Source organism: Prionailurus viverrinus, chromosome D4, assembly GCF_022837055.1.
Source record: "Prionailurus viverrinus isolate Anna chromosome D4, UM_Priviv_1.0, whole genome shotgun sequence".
In the NCBI taxonomy this organism is placed as follows: domain Eukaryota; kingdom Metazoa; phylum Chordata; class Mammalia; order Carnivora; family Felidae; genus Prionailurus; species Prionailurus viverrinus.
In genome coordinates this window covers 61,617,569-61,631,219 of record NC_062573.1, presented here as the reverse complement: position 1 = coordinate 61,631,219, position 13,651 = coordinate 61,617,569, and positions in this window count along the sequence as shown.

The following is a 13,651-nucleotide window of genomic DNA, read 5'->3' as shown; positions in this document are numbered from 1 at the left end:
ATTAAAGAGAACAGAAGAGCCCCTAATGATGATGATGATGATGATAATAATAATACCTTCCATTTGTATAGCATTTTATAGCTTAAAGTTGTCTTCACCGTATTCTACTGTGGTTGTACGTTGCCTTGATGGAGTAAGCACTCTCTGTGCTGATTCATTTATCAGGAAGCCCAGGCAATCTGGAAAGCTTCTTTTCTAAAAGGGCTTCTTTTTAAAAAATGGGTCATGGTCATTAAAAACTGAATCCCAACAGCATCAAGTACGGCTGTGTATGTTAAGGGCACAAAGTCAATAAAATCACCAGGAGCTGTTTTCTAAAGCTATCCAAACTCTACAAAGTTCATCCAGTAGCCCTGCAGAAGCAGGAAATGAACGAAAAGAATAGAGAATGCTTCATTCTATTCATGACCATGGTCAGCCTGTTGTCCCACATTAATACTCTTTAAAAGCCAAAGACATATTTGGGGGGAAGCATCACTATTACATTTTGCTTCCCCTACTACACATGACTCCCATGGACTGACCATCACGTCTGGAAGCAGGACAGTGCTCCCTGCTCAGTGGCCGCCATCAGGTAGGAACGATGGCTAAAATGAGGTAAAAATCTCAATTAAAGCTCTGGAGGGAGACAGCACAGGGCTAAAATGAGGTAAAAATCTCAATTAAAGCTCTGGAGGGAGACAGCACAGGGCTAAAATGAGGTAAAAATCTCAATTAAAGCTCTGGAGGGAGACAGCACAGGGCTGATATGGGGGTGCTGCTCATCGAGTTCCCAGGGACCTAGCTCACCATTCTGTCATCTCCATGGCCTGGTCTCATCCTCATGGTCCAGCGTGGCAGCCAGAGCACTGGCCTTCACAAGTACATTCCAGAGAGCTTGAGAAGGGGCAAAAAACAAGGGAGAAAGAGTGTAAGCTGCCTACCCTTTAAAGAAGGTTCTCAGAAGCTTCCATATAGCAGTTCTGCTCACATACCATTCATTGGCTTTAAGTCAGGAGTTCTGGAAGCAGGAGACGTGTATATTAGGGGACAATCAGCAATCTCCGCCCAGATCTTTCACACTTTGACTTTGCTTCCACATCATTTTTTGCCAGGTGACACACTTGAGGTCATCTTCTACTGCAGGTTCAACTACATGGAGCCAGGAGCTAACCTGACGCCCTTGTACTAGGTTCCCAACAAACACCATCTCACACTCAGGGATGCACAGCCATGTTACTCTGAACCTGAAGTGAAGGTGTACTTTGAACCCCACTCCTATCCTCAAGGAGCTTGCCTTCTCTTATGGTTCCTCCCCTAATTTCTCATGAGAAGACATCCCAACCTCAAAGCCCAGGTTGACAATAGCCAGAAACTTAACCCAATCTGGTCTAAGCAAAAAAGGGGACTTTACTAGAAAGATGATGGGTTATCTGACTGAAGACAGAGATAGGAGAATGGGTGGGTCTCAGGAGGACTGGAATCAGGTTCTGCAAAGCCATGCAGGCTCTCGTTCTTTCTCTGCCTGTGTATCTTTCTTGCTGATGGCCTGCTTCTTCCATGGAGGGAACAATTGGTCTGCTAACCACTTCTAAGCTTTCCGTATTACAGCTTCAGCCACTTACAAGAGAGAAACCAGATATTCTCTCTGGTTCAAAGTCAGGAAACGCCCCTTGGTCCAACTGAGTCAGGTATTAAGCCTGGGTTAATCAGGTATGTCCAGGAGGGCATGGCCAGCTGAACCACATGGACAGAGCAGGAAAAGGACAGTTCCTAAAAACAGGGAGCTTGTCAGACTAGGTAAGCCAATAGGTATTCATGATAAGAGTCATTGTCTAAGTTCCAATAATTGATTTTCACCACAGGTCAAAATTCTCTGGGAAACAGCTACAGAGCAGTTGTCACGGAGTGCTCACTCGTGTACCTTTGCTCACACAGTTTCCAGAGCCCCAGGGCACCTCTATGTTTATGTTATGTTCCCAGATGAAAATAGGATCTCTGGGCACAGCTCCAAAGGGTAGACACGGGCGCCCTCCAGGAAATGCTGGCCTTGCCCCGGGAAGTGTGCACCCTCCCAATCAGCAGCACATCAAATACCCGGGAAAGTATCAGACTAGATTGTTTGTCCCCGCCATATGGTTTAAAACAGACACAAGAAAAAGGACTGTTGAAAAGTGAGCCCAAGTACAGTCACATCTACCCAGGAGAAAGTGGTACCTGGGCACTCAGACATCTCAGGAAACTGATTAACCCCCTGAAGGGATTCTGAAAATCCTCTGTGTTTCCACCTCACCATGGAGCAATGAAGCATCATGGAAAGCAGGTCAAATGAATCACTCATGAACATTTTTAAAAACTGTATCCCCTGTCAGAAAAGGTTGACCCTGTAGCTCCTGGCTCAATACACTGCCTTAAATGGCCTCCCTCCACCCCCACCGAGGCCTGCCGGGCAGGATCATTTTTCCCATCTCCCGCCATTTTTCTTTCAGGTGTGACAAAAAGACTAAACTTGGCAGTTCAGTCACCCAAGTCATTATGGAGCCATAGTCATTATTCATTAATAGGCCGTAGTCAACTGTCACTAGACTATCCCTGCTTTCCCATGAGTGGCTCCCTTGAGAAAAACTTAGTTGTTACTTCTCAAATCACAGAAGAGAATTCTCTGAAGAGCTGATTCACCGGCTGACAGAGCAGCAAGGGACTCAGAGCCCCACATGGACGTCTTACCCAGGCTACACTGTGTGGTCCTCAGGAGCTAACGGGGGAGCCTTCCTCCACCAGAGAGTGTCATGGCCGCTAGCATGGTGGAAACAATGCTGGCTTAGGATTCAAGCCACACCTCCATTACTCTGAAGGAGACCTCAAGTCACATCACCTTTTTCATCCTTGCTGACTGCCAAAATAGAATAATACCTACCTCAGGGGTGACATGTGTGTATATGAAAGTATTTTGGAACTGTAGGTTTTTAACTGCAGATAACATGAAGCGTGTCGGCATCATAAGCACAGGTATTAACAATAGAGCTGTTGAAATGGAGAAATTCATACCAGAAGACCTCTGGAAGAAACGTAACTTATATGGGTTTTCCAGGTGCTAATGAGAGTAAAAACTGCATCAGAAATGGGGCCAGGGTCAGATCCCCAAATCTCATCTTCTTCATTCTCTTCCTGGGGAAGCTATGTCACAGAGCTCCTGCAAAGGCATATCCAGCTTCGTTTATGAATTAAACTTGTACTTTTTTATTTAAAAACAAATAAAAGAGCCCCTTTTCACTTTATATCAGTGCTGCCTACTCCTAATGTATAAATTCTCATGATAAAATCCATTTCACTGCCATTTGTAAGAATTCATTTTATCTGCCTTGTCTCTAGCCTTTGAAAGTGCCTGCCAGGTCTCTGAGCCAAGGTCACACAACACACAGGCGAGCTGCAGGTATCCCCATTCATCCACAGTAAATGCTTGAAGTGTCTCTTTGTCCCTCATCCACTTTCTCCTCAGACTCTCATCTTCACCTGTCAGTGACCTCCTGGCTCTTCAATTCCAACTGCAATCTTGCCTCTGGACTTTGAGACATATTTATTCAGAAAACACTGAATGCCTGCTGTGTGCCAGGCACTATTTGTTCACAGTGAACAAAACCATCAAAAACCTGTGGCCTCCCGGAGTTCATGGTCTAGTTTACTCCTGATTCCTAATGTTAGAATCGTAGTTTCCTTGAATGGGTTCTGATGTGTCTGGACCTGGCACGGTAAACCCTTGGGCACCAAATTTCAATTGTCAATTCCAGCATCAAGGAAAGGAGAACTTGAACTCAATGGCACATGGAACTTTCTGGAAAGCAAGCTCAATAAAACCAAATAAACTACAATAGGGCACACTGAGGCATCTGGGTGGCTCAGTCGGTTGAGCGTCCGACTTCAGCTCAGGTCATGATCTCATGGTTCGTGGGTTCGAGCCCCGCATCGGGCTCTGTGCTGACAGCTAGGAGCCTGGAGCCTGCTTCTGATTCTGTGTCTCCCTCTCTCTTTCTGCCCATCCCCTGCTCATGCTGTCTCTCTCTGTCTCTCAAAAATAAATATATGTAAAAAAAATTTCTTTTTAAATAATAAACTACAATAGGGCACACAAATCCAAAACATAAGCCTCCTTTTGTGGATTTTCAACAGAAAACGGCCAAGGTAACTTTCGCTCCTTTACATCCCCTCTTCTAGACGGATATGCTGGGCTGGGTCCCTTTCCCTCTATAATTACCTTGGATGTGTCCATTATGTTTCACAGGGCTGTCTCTCTCCAGAACCACTTAGAAAGTTGAGGAAGGGAAATAAAACAAAATACCTTCTTTAAAACAGGAGTTCTAAGTAATCGAAACACCAAATTTACTCATGTTCCATTCCTGGCAAACTTGATGCTCTATCTCTGTTCTTGAATAAGAGTTTGGGTTAAAAACTAAGTAAAGAGCTTTATTTCCAGCTAATATCCCAGTTTGAATATTAGCCACTGGGTGATGGGTTTTGTTGGTTTACTTTTTCATAAATTTTAAAATGTTATTCATTTGGCACATGTAGAGTTTAAAAGAATAGCGGAGTTTTCTAGTTAAGTTGGAGGCCAGCTAAGTGCCTCTGGATCCACGTGTCCCAAGCAGCACACCAAATACTTAAGAAACCAGAAAGATGTCAAATTGCAATAATGGTAGAAACAAAGGAAATTAATATTCCAGTGTTCTCTGGGAGAAATTTACACTAACCAAACCATAGATGAAGCCCTGGGACAGAAGAACAGAAATGTTCCCCTCATTGGACTGAAAAACTCTGGCTCAGAGACATCAGGTCTTTGCTGCCCATACAGATGGTAACCACTGTCCTACTGTAATGAAACCACTTTCTAAAACAACTGTTGTTTGTTTCATACTGGACTAGTCATTAGTGCTGCCTACAAGGATCTCTCTCTCTCCTCCTGTGTATATGATAGGATTGCATTTCCTCGATTCCTTGATTACATATAGACACATGGCTCACTTTTGCCTCAGAAAGGTGATGTATGTCACTTCTGAATGGAGGCTTTAACTCCCAGTGTACATTAGCCACACTCCTTTGTCTTCTGGTAAGGGGAGCAGAAGCTCTCCAGATAGTGGCTGCTCCAACAGCCTGGAGTGAGAAACTAACCTATTGTGTCAAGGCACTGAGAGTCAGGGACTATTTGTTACTGCAACATGACCTAGCCCATCTGACTTCTCATATATCTTAAACAAGGGCTGCCAGATATTCCTAACAAAATATCAGAACCCAGTGGATGCAAGAGTGAAAAATATGCAGGCGTCTGAGTGGCTCAGTAGGTTGAGCGTCTGACATTGGCTCAGGTCATGATCTTGCTGTTCGGGGGTTCGAGCCCAGCGTCAGGTGCTGGGCTGAGTGCTCAGAGCCTGGAGCCTGCTTCGGATTCTGCCTTCCTGTCTATGCCCCTCCCCCACTCACACTCTGTCTCTCTCTGTCTCTCAAAAATGAATACACGTTTAAAAATGAGTGAAAAATATGCATTTAATTTTTTACTTAATCAAAAGTATTTACTTTTTTTATAAAAGTTGCATTTTCAAAACTGCTCTTTTGTTTTATAATAACTAGACAGATCAGGGTTGGCAAGTTTTTCTGTAAAAGACAAGATAGTAAATACCTTACTTAGCCTTTGTGGGCCATATGTATGGTCTTTATTGCAATACTCAACCCTGCTGTGGTAGCACAACAGTCATAGACATTGTACAAGTGAATGTCCATAGCTGTGTTTCGTTAAAACTTTATTTACAAAAATAGATGGTGGGCTACACTTGACCCACATGGCATGATTTGCCAACTCCTGATAGAGATCACTGAAATAGGAACAGTAAAAACTTTGTACTGACTTCCTCCACCATTTTGCTTCATTTATTGACTTGGCCATTGTTCATTACACTGAAAGATCTTCCCACAACTACATTTGGGAAAGGAATCAAAGCCTGAAAATGAATTAATCTCAAAAGTTTTAGAGCTTCTGTTAATTAAATAACCATGCTGGGCCCACGAGGAGAGAAATGGTATAGTTAAAGAAAGAACTTAATCATAAAGGGAATTAGGAAAGAGATGTTTTTTTCCTAAGTGAAAGCCATTAAAATTTTCTGATTTCATCATGGTTGGATATTTTCTACAAGAAACGCAGCATGTGTGGAGGCCACAAAATGCAATATACAGAATTACTCAAAGGACACATTTCCCTAGGTAACTTGCATAAACATTTAAGGCTTCTTTTTGTAAAATTTTCAACTAAATATACTGGAAAACAATTGCTTATACGATGCAAATGTAACTCTTTTCTTAAAAAGCAATTATTTTTATCAAGGAATTGAATTTTCTCAAAATGAAAGAAAGCACCAATTTATTTCTTATTTTGAGCAGTGAATATAATGAGTACAGAAATAAGTGAATAAAATAGAGACAAGCTTCTGGAACTGTTGGCTATTGTAGTAGGGTGTATTATTGGCTCATAGTTCTTGCTGCCTCCCTGATCCTTGCTGGCATCTTCCACAATTTACCTCCCCATCCCATTGATATTGTGTGCAGCCAAGTAACTTGTTTTGGCCAGTGGAGTGTCAACAGAAATGACAGTGTGGTATTTCAGAGCAGAGCCCTGTAACAACCTCTCACAAATTTGTTTCCTCTCTTGCCCTCTGCATCTTCCATGGGGAAAGATGGCCCTTTGTAGTTGCTATCTCTAATCTAGAACACACAGAACAGATTGGAACTTAAACTTGAACCCAACACTTAGCCCAAAACAGAACCATTCCAACCAATCTACAGATCTGTGGGTGACAAAATTTTGTTGTTGTATGCCACCGAAATTCTGAAGTTTTTGTTATGCAGTATTATTACATTAATAGTTGATTAATAGAATTATTACTTACCATTTTATATTAGTTACCATTTTACTTTAAAATTTTTTCTTGCTTAATCAGAAACTATTTTGGGGGTGCCTGGGTGGCTCAGTCTTTTGATTTCAGTTCAGGTCATGATCCCAGGGTTGCAGGACTGATCCCTGCAATTGGGCTCCACACTGAGTGTGGAACCTGCTTAAGATTCTCTCTCTCTCCCTCTGCCCCTCTCCCTGACTCATGCTCTTTATCTCTCTCTAAAATAAAAAAAAAGTGTTAAAATATTCTTTACATTCCCTTATAAAAAATCATGACTTGTAAATAAATTGTCATCAGTTGAGTAAAAATGTCTCAACTCTCTTAATAAACCCGGCTATCAAGTGTGATTAAACCTAATAATTTCATGGAAATTTTCAAAGACGTCTTAACCTTACTAATCTTTACATGGTGCAGCAGGGTAGTTTTTTGAAATACTAACAAACGTGTCCTCAACTATTCCCTATGTCTCATTGAATTATTCCCTGTAGGACCTTTACCCAACCCAAGGGCTAGAAAAGAGACACCTATTAACTTAAGAGCTAATGCTTCAACTATGGATTGCAAATCATTAATAGAGCACTAAATGTATTAAGTAGGTCATAACCAAAATATTTTAAATGAAAAATAGAAAACATCCAGTTGTATCACACATAAAAGGTTAATATTATTTTGCACACATAAAAGGTTAATATTATCACACATAAAAGGTTAATATATAGGAGAAAAAGAGAGACTGCAATGTGATGAAAGTCCAAACAAAAACAACAGGGAGCCACTGTCATAAAGAAAGGTTATTTTAAAAGAATTAGAGGCACCAAATATTTGGTTCTAGTCAATACTAGATCCTTCTCCCAACTGCAATTGCCACTTGACTCTCCGCATTATTCTGGGGCTATAACTACATATAAGGTAAAATAGAAAGACATCATTTACAACATGGAAAAGACCACAACAAATAGTATACTAAACAATGAATAACTAAAGTCATTTCCACAGGACCACAATAGGAATGTGGTCTATATGACCTCTAACTTTAAAAAATCTTTAGAAAGTTTTAGCTAATGCACTAAGCAAAAATAAACAGAACATAAAAAAGAAATATATTTCTTTCCTTATTGCCTTATTGATGACATTATTGGATTCCTAGAAAACTTAAAATGTAAGAGAAGGCAGAATTAATTTGGTAATGGGACTAAATGCAAATAAGTACATAAAATTAACATCTTTATTCAGATTAACAATAACCAATTATAAATATATGTGAAAAATTGTGATGAAAACTACATATTATATAGGAACAAGTGTGATTTTTTTTTTTTTAAGTTTTAGGACCTAAGTGATAAGACAAGTGGAAAAGATATTCACAAAGAACATATCCAACAAAAGAACTTATATCCAGAATATATTTTTTCAGACTCTTTCAAATCAATAAGAAAATGGCACCCAGTGCATTTAAAAAAAATCAAAAGGCAAGGGGTGCCTGGGTGAATAAAGCATCCAACTTCAGCTCACATCATGATCTCACGGCTTGTGAGATCAAGCCCCGCATCAGGCTCTGTGCTGACAGCTCAGAGCCTGAAGCCTGCTTCAGATTCTGTGTCTCCCTCTCTGTCTGGCCCTCCCCAGCTTGCTCTCTGTCTTTCTCTCTTTCTCTCAAAAATAAATAAGCATTTTTCAAAAAGGCAAAAAAACCTAAACCAGACACTCTATAAAAGAGGCTATCCAAGTGATAAATAAGCTTGTGAAAAATATTTAACATCATTGGTCACAATGAGATACTATGTACTCATCAGAATGGCTAGCATTCTAACAACTGACAACCTAGGTTGGCAAGAATGGGGACATCTGGTCTGTCACAAAGTTGGCCGTATTGTCAGTTGGCACGGGAACTTTGCAGAACTCTGGCATTCTCTGTTAGAGGTGAACATCTGCATACACTCTGCCCAGTAATTCCATTCCTGGCATACACTCAATGGAAGTGTGTGTGTAAGTGGACCAACACACATGTAGAAGAATGGTTTATCATGTATAACAGCCAAAACTTTAAACAACCCAGATGTCCACCAAAAGGAGAATGAGGAATAGAAACATAAAACGATGCAGCCACTGTGGAAATGGTATGATGATTCCTCAAAAAATTAATCATATGGTCCAGCAATTCCACTTGTGGGTACCTGCTCAAACGAGTGGAAAGCAGAGATTTGAACGGATACCTGTACACCCATATTCCCACCAGCATTATTCACAATAGAAAGTGCAAGCCACTGAGGCCCATCAACAAATAAATGGATAAACATGGAGAAAATAAAATGAGGGGAAAAACAAAAATATTCCACACGATGGAATATTTAGCCTTAAAAAGAAAAGAACATCTGACTCATGCTATAACAGATGATGGACCTTGAAGACATTACACTATGTGAAATAAACCACACACAAAGGACTGATATTATAGGATCCCACTTAATGAGGTACCTAGAGTAGCCAGACTCTCAGAGGCAGAAAGTGGAATGAGGGTTGCAAGGGGCTGGGGAAGGACACATGGGGTGTTTAGTTTCATGAACATAGATTTTAGTTTGGAGATGACAAAAAAGTTTCTGGAGATGGATGGCGGCGAGTGTTGCACAACGTAAATATACTTAATGCCACCGAAAGGTACACTTAAAAATGATTAAAATGGTCAATTTAATGTTATTTTTATTTTACCACAATAAAAAAATTTAACAGAAGTGATAAATTGTCATATAGTCATATAATGAAATAACATATAGCAACAAAAATGAAGACACTACCTTCATACAACATAGACTTTAATCTTTTTAAATCAAATAGCTAAAAAAAGGGGGGATGTCTGTGTTTGTATATAAACAGTGACAAAAAATAAATGCAAAAGGATACCTTTACATCCTTAGAAATGGAGAAAACACATTTTTAGCCATTTTAGAGTTGCATTGTGTTCCAGCTTTATCCTTAAAGCCTTCTGAAAACGGAGGCCAAGAAAATTTCAAATGATCAAGGCAAATATTATGTAACTTTTCTTTTACTCATTTAAAAAAAATTTTTTTTCAACGTTTATTTATTTTTGGGACAGAGAGAGACAGAGCATGAACGGGGGAGGGGCAGAGAGAGAGGGAGACACAGAATCGGAAACAGGCTCCAGGCTCTGAGCCATCAGCCCAGAGCCTGACGCGGGGCTTGAACTCACGAACCGCGAGATGGTGACCTGGCTGAAGTCGGACGCTTAACCGACTGCGCCACCCAGGCGCCCCGTCATTTTTAATGAATATACAAGAAACAGAAATGCCAATGTATCTAATTCCATCCTGGACCCTGACATCCCTTCCCCAGCTGCCCTGACAGTTCCCCCCTGCACCATTCTGGGATTAGAAGTACCTGGCTAGGAGCTGAAGGAGAAACCGCCGTGAATGTTTGTGTCTCAGGATGAGATTCGGAGGAAGGAGGGACAGAGTCAGGAATGGCCTGGGAGAGGTTTCTTGCAAAGACTGTCATTTTTTATTTACTGACTCTGATGCAGGCAGAATGATAGATTGTTTCAAGTGGCCAAGAAATACAATCCCTTCCAACTAGTCAACAGCCCTTTGGGTGAGAGAAGGTTCCTGTGCAATTCGTATGGGGGTCCTATCAAAAGTGAACCAAGTGGGATACGCAAGGTACTCATCCTGTCCCCTTAAGATCTGAGATGAGGACACTGACAGCATGGGTAGGCAGTTTGGGGGGCCAAGACCAACTCAGACCCGGAGCCAGGTGCGTCAGGCTTGACTAGCCGTCCACTGCTTCAATGTCAAGTGAGCAGAATAAAGCAAGGAAGGTCCAGAAAAAAGGCAACAATCCACTCAGGCTACCAAGGAAAATCCACGATGTTCATTTTTCTAAAAGAATGAGAAACACTCAAATAGGGAGAAAAATTATTCGTGAAACACGTAGCCCTATACTACTCTCCTAGGATTCTCTCCCAGAGCCTTTGGAAGGAGTGTGGCCCTGCCCACACCTTGATTTAGCTGCCAGAAGTGTGAGGATAAATTTCTGTTGTTAAAATGTGATGTTTTTATCTTTGTGATGTTTCATTATAGCAGCTCTAGGAAACTAACACAATGAGATACAGAAAAAAAAAAAGTAGATATGGTATAAATGGACAGTTCAAAATCGGTAACAATAAAACACCCATTTATCCATGACCTAGCTTATGAAAGAAAAGTTACTGGTAGCTTCAAAGCCCTTCCAGAGTGCCTTTCCCCAATCACACCTTCCCACCCTTATCTCCACCGTCTGAAATTTTGTGTTAAACATTCCTTCCCTTTTCTTGTAATTTCTTCCTATATATCCCAAACAACATAGTATTTAGTTTTGACTGTTTTGAGCTTTTGTATACACTGAGCCATACTTTATATATTCTTCTTTATGTGCTCTTTACACAAAATTTTGTTTTTGAGAGTAATTCATGATGTGTAATATTTGATATACCATCTATTTATTCATTTTGCTATGAATAACACTTCAATGGTGTCCTTTATTTTTGTTATTATAAACAATATTACCATGAAAATTCTTGCATATGTCTCCTAATACACATGAGCATTATCTCAGAACTATAAAAACCTGAATTGCAATAGGCTTAGCATTGAAATAGAATTTCTACCTATCCAGCAATTCTACCTAGGAGAATTGCTAGGGTATGTTTTGTTCAACTTTATGAAAAGTATTTTAAATACATAGGTAAGAGAATTAAGAGGGTCTTTTTAGATGTCAAAATCACAGACTGGAAACTAGAAAAGATGAGATAGCTTTAAGCCGGGTAGTCTGCTACTATCATTGTATTGGAGTTTCTTTATGTTTGTGATTAATTGATTTATATATCTGGGTGTTTTCCAGTGGGGGGCATAAATATTTACAACTGTTGTCACTTCTTGGTGGATAGATTCCTTAATTATGATATAACAACCTTCTTCATCTCTTGTTACAGTCTTTGTTTTAAAATCTAGTTTGTCTGTTATAAGCATGGCTACTCCGGATTTCTTTTGACATCCATCAGCATGGCGAATGGTTCTCCATCCCCTTACTTTCAATCTACTGGTGTCTTTAGGTCTAAAATGAGTCTATTATAGACAGCAGATAGATGGATATTGTTTTGTTTATCCATTCTGATATTCTATGTCTTTTGATTGGAGCATGTAGTCCATTTACATTTGGAATGATTATTGAAATATGAATTTAGTACCATTGTGCTGCCTGTGGAATTAGTGTTTCTGGTGACATTCTCTGGTACTTTGTAGTCTTGTTGCTTTTGGTCTTGTTGGTTTGGTTTTTTTCTCCACTTCCCCATTCAGAGTCCCCCTTAGAATTTCTTGCAAGGCTGGCTACTTTAGTAGTCACCAACTCCTTTAGTTTTTGTTTTTCTGGGGACCTCTTTTTCTCCCCTTCTATTCTGAATGGCAGCCTTACTGGATAAGGAATTCTTAGCTGAATATTTTTCTGATTCAGTATGTTGACTACATCCTGCCACTCTTTTCTGGCCTGCCAAGTTTCTGTGGACAGATCTGCTGTGAACCTGATCTGTCTTCCCTTATAGGTTTAGGACTTTAAGAAAACAATCAGTTAATAATTCAAAACATCTGACAAGGATAGGAAAAAAACACAGAAAAATCTCACTTATGAACATAGATGTGAAAATCATAAGTAAATATAAGCAATTCAAATTTAAAAGTACATTATAATAATATACCAAGTTGACTGTACTCCAGGAATGCATTCATGACTAAATATTATGAAAAATTCATATAATTTATAAAATGAGTCTAACTATGAGACATAAAAGTATACAGTCATCTCCATCAGTATTAAAAAGATATTTGATAATATTCAGAATCTATTTAACTTTTTTAAAAGACTCATTATGAATCAATACTAGAAAAAGATTCTTAACGTGATGAAAAACATCCACATTAAATTAAGAACAAAGATAAAATGCTTTCACATCCATTACTCAAACGAAACTTTCTAGTCTATGTATTAATAAAGAGAAAGTGGGTATAAATATTATATAGGAGACAAAAATTAGAGGGGAGAAAACTTATTATTCAGAGATGATGTATGATTTGCAAGTGATTTTTTTCACCTAGATAGCACAAGACTAAAAATCTTGTATTGTAAAATTACCATTGAAAAATCTCACCGTAAAGGAGACAAACACTCCTAGTGGATACCACTAGGATACCTCTCACTAGTGTGTCCAGCAAAGACAATCTGTCCTACAGTATTGGCACAATGTTTTTAGTGGACCAACAGATTAAGCAGAAGACTGGTATTAATGATCCAGGTTATATGAAAATTATTAACTACTGACACAGGCATCATGAAAAAATGGCCATATCCTTAGAAGAAATAGCCAGTTCACATCCCTTTTCACTCTCAGACATAACTTTATTGGATGGAATAGGGGATGAAATTGTCGAACATTTATATCACTATCTCTTTTCTCCCTTTCTTTCTCTGTGGTTTTTCTGACAGAGCAGACATTTGAATTCATGCACTTCAAATGCATATATAATCTAACATCATTATAATAAATAAAGCCTTGATATCCAGTTGTGCCCATTTGTAGAGTCTGCATTTGCTTTATACCAAGCATGCAAAATTCAGCTCGGCTCCAAATCCTATGTATCAACAAATAATCCTCTCACACCAAAAATACTATTGAAAAACTAGAATTTGCTAAGATA